General features: G+C 40.8%; 1 protein-coding gene across 1 annotated transcript in view; it reads left to right on the top strand.

Moving 5' to 3' along the window:
• Positions 1-14784, top strand: part of LOC139185243 (uncharacterized) — a 214989-nt gene that overhangs the window by 149069 nt on the left and 51136 nt on the right. Inside the window, exon 7 of the mRNA XM_070797415.1 lies at positions 10583-10826. The gene's annotated coding sequence lies outside the window, so the exon portion shown is untranslated. The remainder of the gene's footprint in view (positions 1-10582; positions 10827-14784) is intronic.

Here is a 14784-nt window from a genome sequence, read left to right as displayed (position 1 = left end):
CAGTTGTGTCTGACTCTTTGCAGATTCCAAGTTTAGGGCGGGACTTAAAAAGTGAGTCTGGGACATTATCTTAAGTCAAAGAAGAAATGAGGAAATCTTTCAAAACAAATAGTCAAATCGAAACGATGTAAAAGCCATTCTTAAGAGGCTCCCACTGGCCAAAGATGGGGCAATATGTACATGAAAAAAATTAGAACACATCAGATAATGAAAAATTAATGAATTTATGCAGGTCAGGAAGCAACAGTTAGAACTGGAAATGGAACAGACTGGTTCCAAATAGGAAAAGGAGTGTGTCAAGGCTGTATATTGTCACCTTGCTTATTTAACTTATATGCAGAGTACATCATGAGAAATGCTGGGCTCTAAGAAGCACAAGCTGGAATCAAGATTGCCGGGAGAAACATCAACAACCTCAGATATGCAGATGACACCACCCTTATGGCAGAAAGTGAAGAGGAACTAAGAAACCTCTTGATGAATGTGAAAGAGGAGAGTGAAAAAGTTGACTTAAAGCTCAACATTCAGAAAACGAAGATCATGGCATCCAGTCCCATCACTTCATGGGAAATAGATGGGGAAACAGTGGAAACGCAGGCTGACTTTATTTTTGGGGGCTCCAAAATCACTGCAGATGGTGATTGCAGCCCTGAAATTAAAAGATGCTTACTCCTTGGAAGGAAAGTTATGACCAACCTAGACAGTGTATTAAAAAGCAGAGACATTACTTTGTCAACAAAGGTCTGTCTAGTCAAGGCTATAGTTTTTCCAGTGGTCATGTATGGATGTGAGAGTTGGACTATAAAGAAAGCTGAGCACCGAAAAATTGGTGCTTCTGAACTGTGGTGTTGGAGAAGACTCTTGAGTGTCCCTTGGACTGCAAGGAGATCCAACCAGTCCATCCTAAGGGAAATCAGTCCTGAATATTCATTGGAAGGACTGATGTTGAAGCTGAAACTCCAGTACTTTGGCCACCTGATGCAAAGAGCTGACTCATTTGAAAAGACCCTGATGCTGGGAAAGATCGAAGGCAGGAGGAGAAGGGGATGACAGAGGATGAGGTAGTTGGATGGCATCACTGACTCAATGGACATGAGTTTGGGTGAACTCCAGGAGTTGGTGATGGACAGGGAGGCCTGGCGTGCTGTGGTTCATGGGGTCACCAAGAGTCAGATATGACTGAACGACTGAACTGAACTGAACTGAAAATGATTAAAAAAAATATGTCTTTAGTTGTTTTTGGAGGTCACTAGGGCACCAGATCATCACTCAAAAATGTATTCAATTCAGCTCAGTTGCTCAGTCGTGTCTGACTCTGTGATCCAATGGACTGTAGCACACAAGGCTTCCCTGTCCATCACCAACTCCTGGAGATTGCTCAAACTCATGTCCATGAAGTCGGTGATGCCATCCAACCATCTCATCCTCCATCGTCCCCTTCTCCTGCTGCCTTCAATCTTTCTCAGCATCAGGGTCTTTTCCAAAGAGTCAGTTCTGTGCATCAGGTGGCCAAAGTTGGAGTTTCAGCTTCAGCTTCAGTCCTTCCAATGAATATTCAGGACTGATTTCCTTTAAGATGGACTGGTTGGATCTCCTTGCAATCCAAGGGACTCTCAAGAGTCTTCTTAAACACCACAGTTCAGAAATATCAATTCTTTGGCACTCAACTTTATTTATAGTCCAATTCTCACATCCATACATGACTACTGGAAAAACCACAGCTTTGACTAGACTACCTTTGTTGGCAAAGTAATGTCTCTGCTTTTTAATATGCTGTCTAGGTTGGTCATAACTTTCCTTCCAAGGAGTAAGCGTCTTTTAATTTCATGGTTGCAGTCACCATCTGCAGTGATTCTGGAGCCCACAAAAATAGTCTGCCACTGTTTCCACTGTTTCCCCATCTATTTGCCATGAAGTGATGGGACCGGATGCCATGATCTTAGTTTTCTGAATTTTGGTTTTAAGCCAACTTTTTCACTGTCCTCTTTCACTTTCACCAAGAGGCTCTTTAGTTCTTCTTCACTTTCTGCCGGAAGAGTGGTATCATCTGCATATCTGAGGTTATTGATATTTCTCTGCAATCTTGATTCCAGCTTGTGCTTCATCCAGCCCAACATTTCACATGATGTACTCTGCGTATAAGTTAAATAAGCAATGTGACAATATACAGCCTTGACATATGCCTTTCCCAATTTGGAACCAGTCTATTGTTCCATGTCCAGTTCTAACTATTACTTCTTGAAATACAAAAATGTATTAAAAAGGGAAATATCAAGGATTTTATTCTGCCTTTCCTGTATGAACTATATTTCACGATAACCAAATTATTTATGAGGGAAAGTTTTTTATGGAATAATTCAACCAGCGAATGCAGAAGGAATCATGGAATTATAAAATCGTCATTTTGAAACCCCAAATAAAACAATGGATCTAGACAACAATTATGTTTGCTAAAACAGTTAAGTTAAAAGTCAATGAAGAGGGACTTCCCTCATGGCCCAGTGGTTAAGACTGTGCTCCCAATGCAGGATACATAGGTTCCATCCCTGATCAGGGAAATAGATCCTGCACATGGCAACAAAGATCCCACATACTACAACTAAGACCAGGCACAGCCAAATAAATTGAAAAAAAAAAGTCAATGAAGAACTTCATAATGGAAATATTGGATTGCTATCACCTGAATCCACCGATTCCCTTAGTATAATTAAAAATAAAACAACTTGACTGTATAATGATGTCCTACAATAAGAAAAACACACCACTTAAGAAGTATTCTTGCCTAAAAAAATTAGACCTGAATCTTATCCAGCCAATAGCTTTAGCTATCAGCTCACAGAAAATAAGGCAAAGAATATTTTAAACAAAACCACCAAGATGCAATAAATCAAATCCTGAATGAGATATTCTATAGGCCAAATGAGCTAGTTTTTCTGAAATAATGACATAAAAATTGAGGGATGGATTTATAAGCAATGAAAGATATTTAACCAAATCCAATGTATGAAACTGTTTAGATTCTGACTTGAACAAACTTGTGACAAAATACATCTGAGATTATCAGGGAAATTTGAAGATAGACTTAATATTCAATTATATAAACAAATTATTTTAAGTTGTATTATTATCAAAATGGGATAATTGGCATTTTTTAAAACTTCTTAACAGTTAAAGATAGATGTATATAGAAGTATTTCCAGGTGAATTAATATCATGTCTGAGATTTGCTTTAAAATACACCAGGAAAAAAAAGGAGAATAGATTTTTAAAAACTGCTGTTAAATGGGTGCTTGTGAGTTCATTATACTTTTCTTTCTACTTTTAAGTTCGAAATTTTCTATCATTAACGGTTTTAAAAAATAAAAAGATGAACTATTGATATCTAAGTTATCTCTAAATAAACATAGTTTATAAAAAATAGGAAAAATACACCTTGGTGAACATAGAAAAAGAGGGAAAAAAGGAAACTGGACATTTCCAAAAGAATATTTAAATGAACAAAATAATCTGGTGAACTAACCATCTCCTCTATATATTTCCATTTCTCTCTCTATTGGCATCACCAACCTAAAAGAACCCAGTTAGCTCTCTTCCATATGATTCTAGTAATATTCAGACAAATCCCAGTTCCTCTGACTTTTTTCTTAGAACTAGCTCCTTTCTGTTTGCATGTGTAATGCCACCTAATCCAGCCATGACAAAATTTCCTGTGACTGATGTGATTTACGGTTTGTCTTATAAGGTTATATCTTAGCTCTATTTTTCCAGAAGTCACTAAAAGAGACACCCAAATTGCATAAGTAAGCCCTGTTTGAGTCACAGTACAAGTTGGGATACGACTTATTCCCCCTTAGCCAGGTTGATTCTTCTCCACTGGTGAGTCCTGGCTTTGCCACTTCAGCCCTGACACCAAGTTGGGGGCCTCCCAAGCCTGTTACCCACCATCTACTTACAATAGTGACCAGAAAAAGAAATGAATATTTCTCTTTCTGAAAGCTAATCTATTTCACAGCGTAGCTAACAACCAGCCTGATTCAAAATTAAAATGCTTCCAGTACAGACTTCTCCTTCTCTTCAGAGTCAAGGGCCAGGGGGAACAAGTGCGCCTTGTGTTCTGCCCTCGAGGTCAGCAGATTGAATGTGGCCTTGTGTGTGCTGTGAATGTACAGTGCATGACATCATGCATATTCAGTGGGCTTTCCAAACTGGAGTCTCACTAGTGGCCCCAAATTTTCTTTTTAGAAAAGCACTCCTCTTTGATTTCTGAGATTGTTCTACTATCCTGTGACTTCCCTTTTTTCTGCCTTAGCCATGACTCCTCCTCCTCCTGACTTGCTCCTTTTCCTCTCCTTCCCTTGCTTTTCCTCTCTTCTGCCTTCTCCTATTCTCTCTTCCCCTCCCTTCCCATCCTCTTTCTCTTTCCATTTTCCATACATAAAACTAACAGCAACTATCAATTTTTTTAAATATCAATTAGGTTCAGTTGCCCAGTCGTGTCAACTCTTTGCAACCTCCCAGACTGCAGCATGCCAGGCTTCCCTGTCCATCACAACTCCTGGAGCTTGTTCAAACTCAAGTCCATCGAGTCAGTGATACCATCCCACCATCTCATCCTTTGTCATCCTCTCCTCCTGCCTTAAGTCTTTCCCAGCATCAGTCTTTTCCAAGGAGTCAGTTCTTCACATCAGGTGTCCAAGGTGTTGGAGTTTCAGCTTCAGTATCAGTCCTTGCAATGAATATTCAGGACTGATTTCCTTTAGAACTGACTGGTTGGATCTCCTTGCAGTCCAAGGGACTCTCAAGAATCTTCTCCAACACCACAGTTCAGAAACATCAATTCTTCAGCACTCAATTTTCTTTATAGTCCAACTCTCACATCCATATATGACTACCGGAAAAACCATAGCTTTGACTCTATGGACCTTTGTCAGCAAAGAAATGTCTCTGGTTTTTAATATGCTGTCTAGATGGTTGTAGCTTTTCTTCCAAGAGCAAGCATCTTTTAATTTCATGGCTGCAGTCACCATCTGAAGTGATTTTGGAGCCCCCCAAAATAAAGTCTGTGACTGTTTCCATTGTTTCCCCATCTATTTGCCATGAAGTGATGGGACTGGGTGCCATGATCTTCATTTTTTGAATGTTGAGTTTTAAGCCAGCTTTTTCACTCTCCTCTTTCACTTTCTCCAAGAGGCTCTTTAGTTGCTCTTTGCCATAAAGGTGGTGTCATCTGAATATCTGAGGTTATTGATATTTTTTCTGGCAATCTTGATTCCAGTGTGTGCTTCATCCAGCCTGGCATTTTACATGATGTACTCTGCATATAAATTAAATAAGCAAGGTGACAATATACAGCCTTGATGTACTCCTTTTCCAATTTGGAACCAGTCCGTTGTTCCATGTCCTATTCTAACTGTTGTTTCTATATGTTTCTCAGGAGGCAGTTAAGGTGGTCTGGTATTCCCATCTCTTTCAGAATTTTCCAGGTTTGTTGTGATCCACATAGTCAAAGGCTTTAGTGTAGTTACTGAAGCAGAAGTAGATGTTTTTCTGGAATTCTCTTGCTTTTTTATGATCCAACGGATGTTGGTAATTTGATCTCTGGTTCCTCTGCATTTTCTAAATCCAGTTTGAACATCTGGAAGTTCTCGGTTTATGTACTTTTGAAGCCTTGCTTGGAGAATTTTGAGCATAACTTTGCTAGCGTGTGAGATGAGTGCAATTGTGCAATAGTTTGAATATTCTTTGGCATTGCCCTTCTTTGGGATTGAAATGAAAACTGATCTTTTCCAGTCCTGTGGCCACTGCTGAGTTTTCCAAATTTGCTGGCATATAGAGTGCAGCAAGCACTTTCACAGCATCATCTTTTAGGATTTGAAATAGCTCAGCTGGAATTCCATCACTTTCACTAACTTTGTTCATAGTGTTGCTTCCTTAGGGCTGCTTGACTTTTCAATCCAGGATGTCTGGCTGTAGTTGAGTGATCACACCATCGTGGTTATTTGCATCATGAAGATCTTTATTGTATAGTTCTTCTGTGTATTCTTGCCACCTCTTCTTAATATCTTCTGCTTCTGTTAGGTACATACCATTTCTGTCCTTTATTGTGCCCATCTTTGCATGAAATGTTTCCTAATTTTCTTGAAGAGATCTCTAGTCTTTCCCATTCTGTTGTTTTCCTCTATTTCTTTGCATTGATTGCTGAGGAAGGCTTTCTTATCCCTCCTTTCTATTCTTTGGAAATCTGTATTCAGATGGATGTGTTTTTCCTTTTGTCCTTTGCCTTTGCTTCTCTTCTTTTCTCATCTATTTGTAAGTCCTCCTCAGACAACCATTTTGCCTTTTTGCATTTCTTTTTCTTGAGGATGGTTTTGATCATGGCCTCCCACTCAATCAAATCTAATCCCTTGAATTTATTTGTGACTTCCTCTGTATAATCGTAAGGGATTTGATTTAGGTCATATCTGAATGGTCTAGTGGTTTTTCCTACTTTCTTCAATTTAAGTCTGAATTTGGCAACAAGGAGTTCATGATCCAAATCACAGTCCGCTCCCAGTCTTGTTTTTGCTGACTGTGTAGAGCTTCTCCATCTTTGGCTGCAAAGAATATAATCAATCTGATTTCAGTATTGAGCATCTGGTGATGTCCATGTGTAGAGTCATCTCTTGTGTTGTTGGAAGAGGGTGTTTGCTATGACCAGTGCATTCTCTTGGCAAACTTTGCCCTGCTTCATTTTGTACTCCAAGGCCAAACTTGCCTGTTACTCCAGGTATCTCTTGACTTCCTACTAAATATAATTTATTTATTTTATTTTTGGCCGTGCTGAGTCTTCATTGCTGCATGTGGGCTTTCTCTAATTGTGGCGAGCAGGGACTTCTCTGTTGTTGTGGTGCTTGGGCTTCTCATTGCAATGGCTTCTCTTGTTGAGGAGGACAGGCTGTAGGGTGAGTGGACTGCAGTAGTCGTTTCACGTGGGCTCAGTAGTTGCGGCTCCCAGGCTCTAGAGCACAGGCTTAATAGTTATGGCGTACGGGCTTAGTTGCTCCTCAGCATGTGAGATCTTCCCCCACGAGGGACTGATGTCGCCTGCATTGTGTCCTGCAACCCATGTCTCCTGCATTGGCAGGTGGTTTCCTTACCACTGAGCCACTAGAGAAGCTCTCAGATTCTTAATCTAGTTTTTAAGCACAATTATTTCTAGCCACTCAAAGGAAACTTCAACTTATACTTGGTACAGCATTTTGAAATGAAAGCCTCAGTTTAGGCCAGCCTAGCCAGGGCTTTCCTGGTGGCTCAGTTGGTGAAGAATCTGCCTGCAACGTGGGAGACCTGGGTTCGATCCTTGGCCTGGGAAGATCCCCTGGAGGAGGGCATGGCAGCCCACTCCAGTATTCTTGCCTGGAGAATCCCCATGGACAGAGGAGCCTGGTTGGCTACAGTCCATGGGGTCACAAAGAGTCAGACACGACTGACTGACAAAGCACAGAACACACAGCCAGATATCTCAGAAGCCAACCCTCTGATGGCCATTGGGATTAGTGCTTATTTACTCATCTTTGCTAAAGTGAGACAAGAAGAGGAATGAACGTTTAGTTAAGAAGCAAGGACAATTTGTTTTTCTTAAAGCTGATTTCTGGTTAATATCTGAATGGGAAGGTATTTGAAGCTTGCATCCAAAAGAATATTGTTTGGCCTTTGAGAAATGGGCCACTCAAAGTCAGAAACACAGGCAGATATCTCCATGTATTTGTCTGTTGGCGTTTGAAATTATATAATCCTCAAATAAATGAATTACAGCCCCTGCATCTGGCAGGACTTCTCCTCCAGGCTGAGAAGCAGTTTGGGTCCCGGCAGCTGGAGAATTTACAGACACCAGAGTCCAGTTTCCAGCTGAGCAGGGGAGAGGCTCGAGCAGAAGCCAGCCAGGTGCAGGCCAAGCTCAGGGCTACAGCTGGGGAGAGGGGCTTCCATGTGGGTGAGGGTCAGCCCGAGGGCGGATTTGCCAAAACTGAGATGATCTGGAGGGCTCTGGAATTCTCATTAGGCCTTGGTGGTGAGATGAAATTTGGACTTTGATCCTCTGGGCAAGGTCAGACCCCCTTGAGAGGGATTCTAATCAGCGCTTACCCTCTGTTTCATGGAGGAGGGGAAAATTTGCAACGTCCTGAACACAGAAAAGAAACCTCTTTTAAAGCTGTCTTTTTTCAAAGGGGAAGTGTGTCATTTTAGACATTCAGGTACAATGTAAACAGGATTTAATAGCTTAGCTGAGAAATTGTTGCTTTGTTTGCCTTGAAGAAGCTGTGTAAAAATATTCAGGACTGCTTGACCGTTTTCTAAAATTTAAATGTGTGTGGCCGACACTGTGGGTGGGGGTGGGGAAGTGGGGTGGGTGCTTGGCATGTAAGGATGGTCTGGGGCCCTAATGATAGGTTGACTTGGTCATGTGGCTTTGTACAATTTAGAAGGGTAAAACCAGTGTCTCTTTCTATGCTGACTTCTATAACCACCCCTTTGTATCACATGGCAGCCAAGGATATTTTGGGGTCTGGCTAAAAGGATGTTAAATTAAAGATATACATTGAGTTTGGGTTCAGTGAGATATATTTATATAGTTTACAGGTATTCTGGGTATACTTATTTCTGGCTGTTTGAATATAAGAGTGGCTTTTAGGAATGATCTTAAAAATTTTAAGTTTTAGCTATAACTCACATATTATAAACTTGACCTTTTAAAAGCATATAGTTTAGTGACTTTAGTATGTTCCGCACTCCAGTACTCTTGCCTGGAAAATCCATGGATGGAGGAGCCTGCTAGACTGCAGTCCATGGTGTCGCAAAGAGTCAGACACGACTGAGTGACTTCACTTTCCCTTTTCACTTTCCTGCGTTGGAGAAGGAAATGGCAACCCACTCCAGTGTTCTTGCCTGGAGAATCCCAGGGATGGCGGAGCCTGGTCTATGGGGTAGCACAGAGTTGGACACGACTGAAGCGACTTAGCAGCAGCAGCCGCAAAGTTGTGAAACTATCACAGCTCTTTAATTCTAGAACATTTTCATCCCTCCCCTAAAGAAACCACATCAGTAGTCCCTACCTATTCTCTCCCTTCCTCTCACCAGCCGACTCCTAAATCCCTTCCTAAATATCTTCTGTTTCTGAATTTGCTTATTCTGGACACTTCATATAAATGGAATCATATAATATATGTGCCTGTTGTGTCTGGCTTTCCTTACTTAGCACAGTGTTTTCAAGGCTTATCTACATTTTAGCATGAATCAGTATATTATTCCTTTTTGTGCCTGAATAGTGCTCCATTTTGTTAATCCATTCATCAGTTGATAGACATTTTGGGTTGTTTCCAGGAATACTCTTCCTAATCAGTGTGTTAATTCTTTCAGTGTGAAGGTCCAGGGCCAGTGGTATTATCATTATCAGCCAGATAATGAGGGTTGTTATCATTATCAGCCAGAGTGTGAGGGTTGTAGAGGAAAAATAAGTTTGAGATAGTCAGAAACTTTCATGCTAGAGGAATGACTAAACCCATCTATTCTTTGGAAAAACAACAAGACCCTACTTTATAAAACAGGGAACTATATTTAATATCTTGTAATACTCATGCAAAGAGTTAACTCATTGGAAAAACCCTGATGCTGGGAGGGATTGGGGGCAGGGGAAGAAGGGGACAACAGAGGATGAGATGGCTGGATGGCATCACCGACTCGATGGACATGAGTTTGAGTGAACTCCGGGAGTTAGTGATGGACAGGGAGGCCTGGCGTGCTGCGATTCATGGGGTTGCAAGGAGTCAGACACGACTGAGCAACTGAACTGAACTGAACTGAATAATGGAAAGGATATGAAAAATAATGTATATATATGTATGTATGTATGACCATGTAACAACCACTTTGCTGTGCAGGAAAAATTAACACAACATTGTAAATCAACTATACTTCAATGAAATAGGAAAAAATTAAAAAAATGAATCTATTCTCTTAACATGTGATATTACCAAGTTGTTGTCCGAGATTATCAAAATATTTGCAGGCAAAAAATCTAGGACAATATTATAGAGGCATGTCAGGTAGTTTGTTAATTAAAATATGCTTTTTCTGGATTTGGGGGATTTTTGGGTAATTATCAATTTTTTCCAAAATGTGTGATTTGTGGTTTATTTTCTCACTTTAAATAAAAACTTTAAAATCTAATTTTATATTTGTAATTTCGTATTTCTTTTCTTAAAGAAAGCCCCTCCACCCCCCACCAAGTTATGCATATAAGCTGGCAACCCCTTACAGTGAGGATCCGCCATGCCTGAGGGCAGCCCTTTCAACCCACTTTCCTTGTCGTATACTTTGAGGTGGTCAGATGTGAGGGATTTCCTCCCAGGGAATTATACAGAAAGCTGCTCATTTTGTGGTTTTTCCACCCTTTTATTGTCTACCCTTTTCCTTCTCACCCCGGGAGGCTTCCAGGAGAAACTAGCTCACAGAGCACCTTCATTGAGCATGCAATACCTTCAAGAGTTGTTGTAATGGAACGTCGCTTAGCAGATGTTCCCATCTCTGCTCCCCTTCCCTTTAGGGTGGAGTCTACTTCCCCACTGATGATGGGCTTGGCCATGTGACTTGCTCTGGCCAGTGGAACATGGACAAAGAAGTCCACGTGACAGTTCTAAGCACCAGCTTTAGGAACTCTACAGTTAGATCAAGCTCTAGAAGCCTGTCGTCCTTCATTGTGGGCCCTGGAAGAAGATGTACAGGATGGACCTGCATCCTGAAACCTACATTCAGCCTGAAGAGGAGCAGCTGCCATGGACCTGCAGACTGTGAGTGAGAAATAAATATTTGTTATTCCAAGTTATTGAGATGGCCGTGTCTAAAAACACAGTAGTACTGCCGCAGCAGCTGACTCGTCAATTGCACATTGCCAATCTGAACAGCATAACTAATATCATTGATCTCTCAGGAGGCAACTAAGCTTAGTCCCAGAGTGAGTCCCAAATTGACTACAAGAGGACCTTTTAGTGTCTACCATGGTGTGAGCTCTGTACCTTTTTCAGAGAAGGGGCAATTTTAGATTCAGTGTTTCCCTGTTGAGATAAACAGTGGTAAAGAAATAAAATCAATAAAATGAAAAAGATAAACTGTAAGAAGAGAGAAATAGAAGTAACATAAAATTGTTCAACAATGTGATCAGCTGAAAAAGATCACAAAGACTGTCTGAACAATGGTGGTTAAAGCAGCAACAGAGGATAGAGTGGGTTTCTTCACAGCAGGCACTGCTTACAGGCTGAGCATCCCTACCGGAAAGCCTCAGACACTCTGATGAGACGAAGATGGAGCAGAAGACAGACTAGGGGTGAGCTGGAGGAGCCTGTTGTGCATTTCTCTTCCTGGCTCTGCATTTAGTGAAATCAGCTCTGGTGGGAGCATCTACACCAGAAAAATGAGCAAGTGCTATATAGATAAGGGTTCTTTTCCTCAGAGAACTAGTTGTTAAACGTTTAACAGTGCATCACTGTGACAAACCATAATAATCTTTCAGAGGAAATACCAGAGAATATCAAGCAGTCCTGGCAGAAGTTCAAAAGCATACAAACCCTTAACCACTTCATCTCACTACCCCCTGCCCACTGCAGTGCCCCACGACTCCCTGAAAGCCCACTTTCTCAAACACTTTCTTGTTATGCCAAGCAGGAAGCTTCCCAGGGGTTCTTAGAACAGGCCAGAAAACAGAGTACATTCTCAAGGAGAAGCAAAAGAATGGATGAAAATATGACTCCTGACATAACAGGGCATGCCACCCCTGAGCACAAAGTGAAACTTGAACTATCCCTTTGATCTTATGAGGAACGTATAAAGCAAAGTAAAAGGGCCCTTAACAGCACTTGTATTTGTAGAAGAGCAAATCTCACTTCCTTTATGCTTTTTCTCCAATATCTGCAACTCTGTCTTGAGTAGAATTGCAGATGGTTTTTTCATTCCCTTTTTTTAAATGTCTGGAGAAACAGCTCAACTTTCCAAGTAGAATTATTAAAAGAATTTGGGGTAGGATGTAAAACCTTTCACTTTTTCCTAGTTGTCAACTCTTCCTACATTATCATAAGTTCTCATAAGCTTAGTGACTTCCCTCCTGTTCCCTCCCCTCCTGGGCTACACTTTTGTGATTTTTGTCAGTAGGCTCAAGGGACACTATTCCCTCCACCGATTGGGTTGTGGTGGGACGAGGTCAAGGGTATGGGGAGAGAGAGAGAGAGTGACTAGGCAGCTATGTTGAGTTAACGTGACATCCTTTTTAAGGATGGACATAGTGGACATAGTCCACTTTGCATAGTTGTCATTTTTTGTGCTGATGTCTTTGTCTTGTATGTATGACTCCATCAGTGCTGCCTGTAACATCCTCATAAGAACAATTAAAAGTTTAATTTAATGGCTATAATATGTAGAGAAAAATGAAAAGAATCTCCACATCCTGAGAAAGCTTCAAAAAAGATAAACCCTGTACTTTAGTGAAAAATAATGCTTTAATGTTTTCATTATAAAAGCATCCATGCATATTAAAGAAGATTTTGCTTCTATGGAAGCAAAACCCAAAATAGCTAAATCCGCAGGATATGGACTTTTTGTTTTCTAGAGTTTTCAGGTCCATTTTGGTTGGATTGTCTCTAACATCTATTGATGTGTGTGCGCTTGTACTTATTCAGATATAGAGCAGAAGATGCAAATGGGCAGCTTTGGGGCCAAAAAAATCATCTGGCCTGTTTTATCTGGCCTGGGAAATATATTTATACTTTAAATTCAGATTTAACATGCAAAACTGAAGAGATTTCGCTTGAAATCCATACTTAGAATTTTTCTTGAAAACTTTAGATGCATTCTCAAATGTCAAGAGTGAAGAAGAGGTGGTCTCCCTCAGAAGGGGCAGGTGCTTGCCAACTTGAAAATTGTCCCAGTGCAGTTTCTTTTATTTATACTGTGTTTGACTCCTGTTGGTATTTAAATTTAATGCTCTTGATATAGAAGTTTTCAAAATAATTGCACCCAGTTTTTCCATGCAGCTTTAGCTTGGAAAAAAGTTCAGCATTTTTCTCTAAGCAGTAGCTCACTAGGCTTTCCGTATGTTTTCTCTATGATTGTACCAATGCATGTGAAATAGTATATATCAAGTGTGTAATAGTTTAAAGAGCAAGATAGCTGTTATTTGTAATGTTTTCTTCCCACGTTTTCTATGTGAATATCCTTTTTATTAGCGGGAATCATATTACACATGCAGTTTCATATCCAGCTTTTTAAGTTTTTTCTTGTATTATAAATACTTACACTACTCATTGAGTATGTACTGCTTAGTTAACTTAGTCTCTCCAACTTCCCTGATAGCTCAGTTGGTAAAGAATCTGCCTGCAATGCAGGAGACCTGGTTCAATTCCTGGGTCAGGAAGATCCTTGGAGGACTTCCCTGGGGGCTCAGGTGGTAAAGTGTCTGCCTTCAGTGCAGGAGACCTGGGTTCAATCCCTTGGTCAGGAAGATCCTCTGGAGAAGGAAATGGCAACCCACTCCAGTACTCTTGCCTGGAAAAATCCCATGGACGGAGGAGCGTAGTATGCTACAGTCCATGGGGTCGCAAAGAGCCGGACACGACTGAGCGACTTCACTTCACTTCATTTCACCCGCTCCAATATTCTTGGGCTTCCCTTGTGGCTCAGCTGGTAAAGAATCCACCTGTAATGCAGGAGACCTGGGTTTGATCCCTGGGTTGGGAAGCTCCCCTGGAGAAGGGAGAGGCTACCAACTCCAGTATTCTGGCCTGGAGAATTCTATGAACTGTATAGTCCATGGGGTCGCAAAGAGTCAGACACAACTGAGCGACTTTCACTTCACTGCACCCCCACATGTTTACCTATTTAGGTTTTTCTTTTTCTGTCATAATTATATTATAATAAATATCTTTGAGCTTGAAAGCTTTTTTTTCTCTATTGAGGATTCTTTCACTAGGATACATGCCTAGAAGTGGGCTAAGAGAAAAGGGAAGGTTAGACAACAGCCTGATCCAGATATCATAGCCAAAGTCCAAAATAGCTATATCCACAGGATGCAGATTTTTCATTTTTTTTAGCATATAGTGTTTTGGGGTCCAAAATCCTAATGAGGCCAGTAGTCTTGGAGGCCACTTTACATTTTCCTCCACAGGTAATTTCTCCATTTCTTTATCCTTCTCTCCAGTTCATCCTACCACCTGGAAATTATTCTTGAAAAAAGATCCATCCAAAGTTTACTGTCCTGAATCTGAATCATTTATTTAACTTTGTTCACAGAGGCGTGTAACCAAACTAGAAGCCGGGTACCATGAATCTGGACTGTGGGGCTGGATTAAAATTACCTAAGATGGAAAGGAGAGGCTGACGTGGCTGCTCAGACTCCCAAGCCAAGGGCAACAAGGGGAGCGGACCTTGCTCACTGCCTGGAGCTGTTTACTAGTGACGTGGAGTCAAACAGCTTTTCATATATTTCTTTCTATGAATACTTCATAAAGCCAGAGTTTGGAGGGAAGGGGGAAATATGAACATCTGAAACCTAATTTGAATAAATGAATATACCTAACCGGAGCAAACTGTAATCGAACTTGACAGGAGCAAGTTGTTTCTTGGTTGAATTTGAAATTTATTTCATTAAACATATTTTTCTTAGTTTCTGCCTCTGGGCTTTAGGATTTGATTCTAGTGATTTTACTACCTGGGAAACTGAGAGGGTTTGTGTATCTGTAACTTTCATATAACTTTCATGAA

The sequence above is a fragment of the Bos indicus genome, chromosome 10 (genome assembly GCF_029378745.1).
Source record: "Bos indicus isolate NIAB-ARS_2022 breed Sahiwal x Tharparkar chromosome 10, NIAB-ARS_B.indTharparkar_mat_pri_1.0, whole genome shotgun sequence".
Classification (NCBI taxonomy): Eukaryota; Metazoa; Chordata; class Mammalia; order Artiodactyla; family Bovidae; genus Bos; species Bos indicus.
The sequence above is the reverse complement of the archived record's forward strand: the minus strand, read 5'-3'. Positions and strand labels throughout refer to the sequence as shown.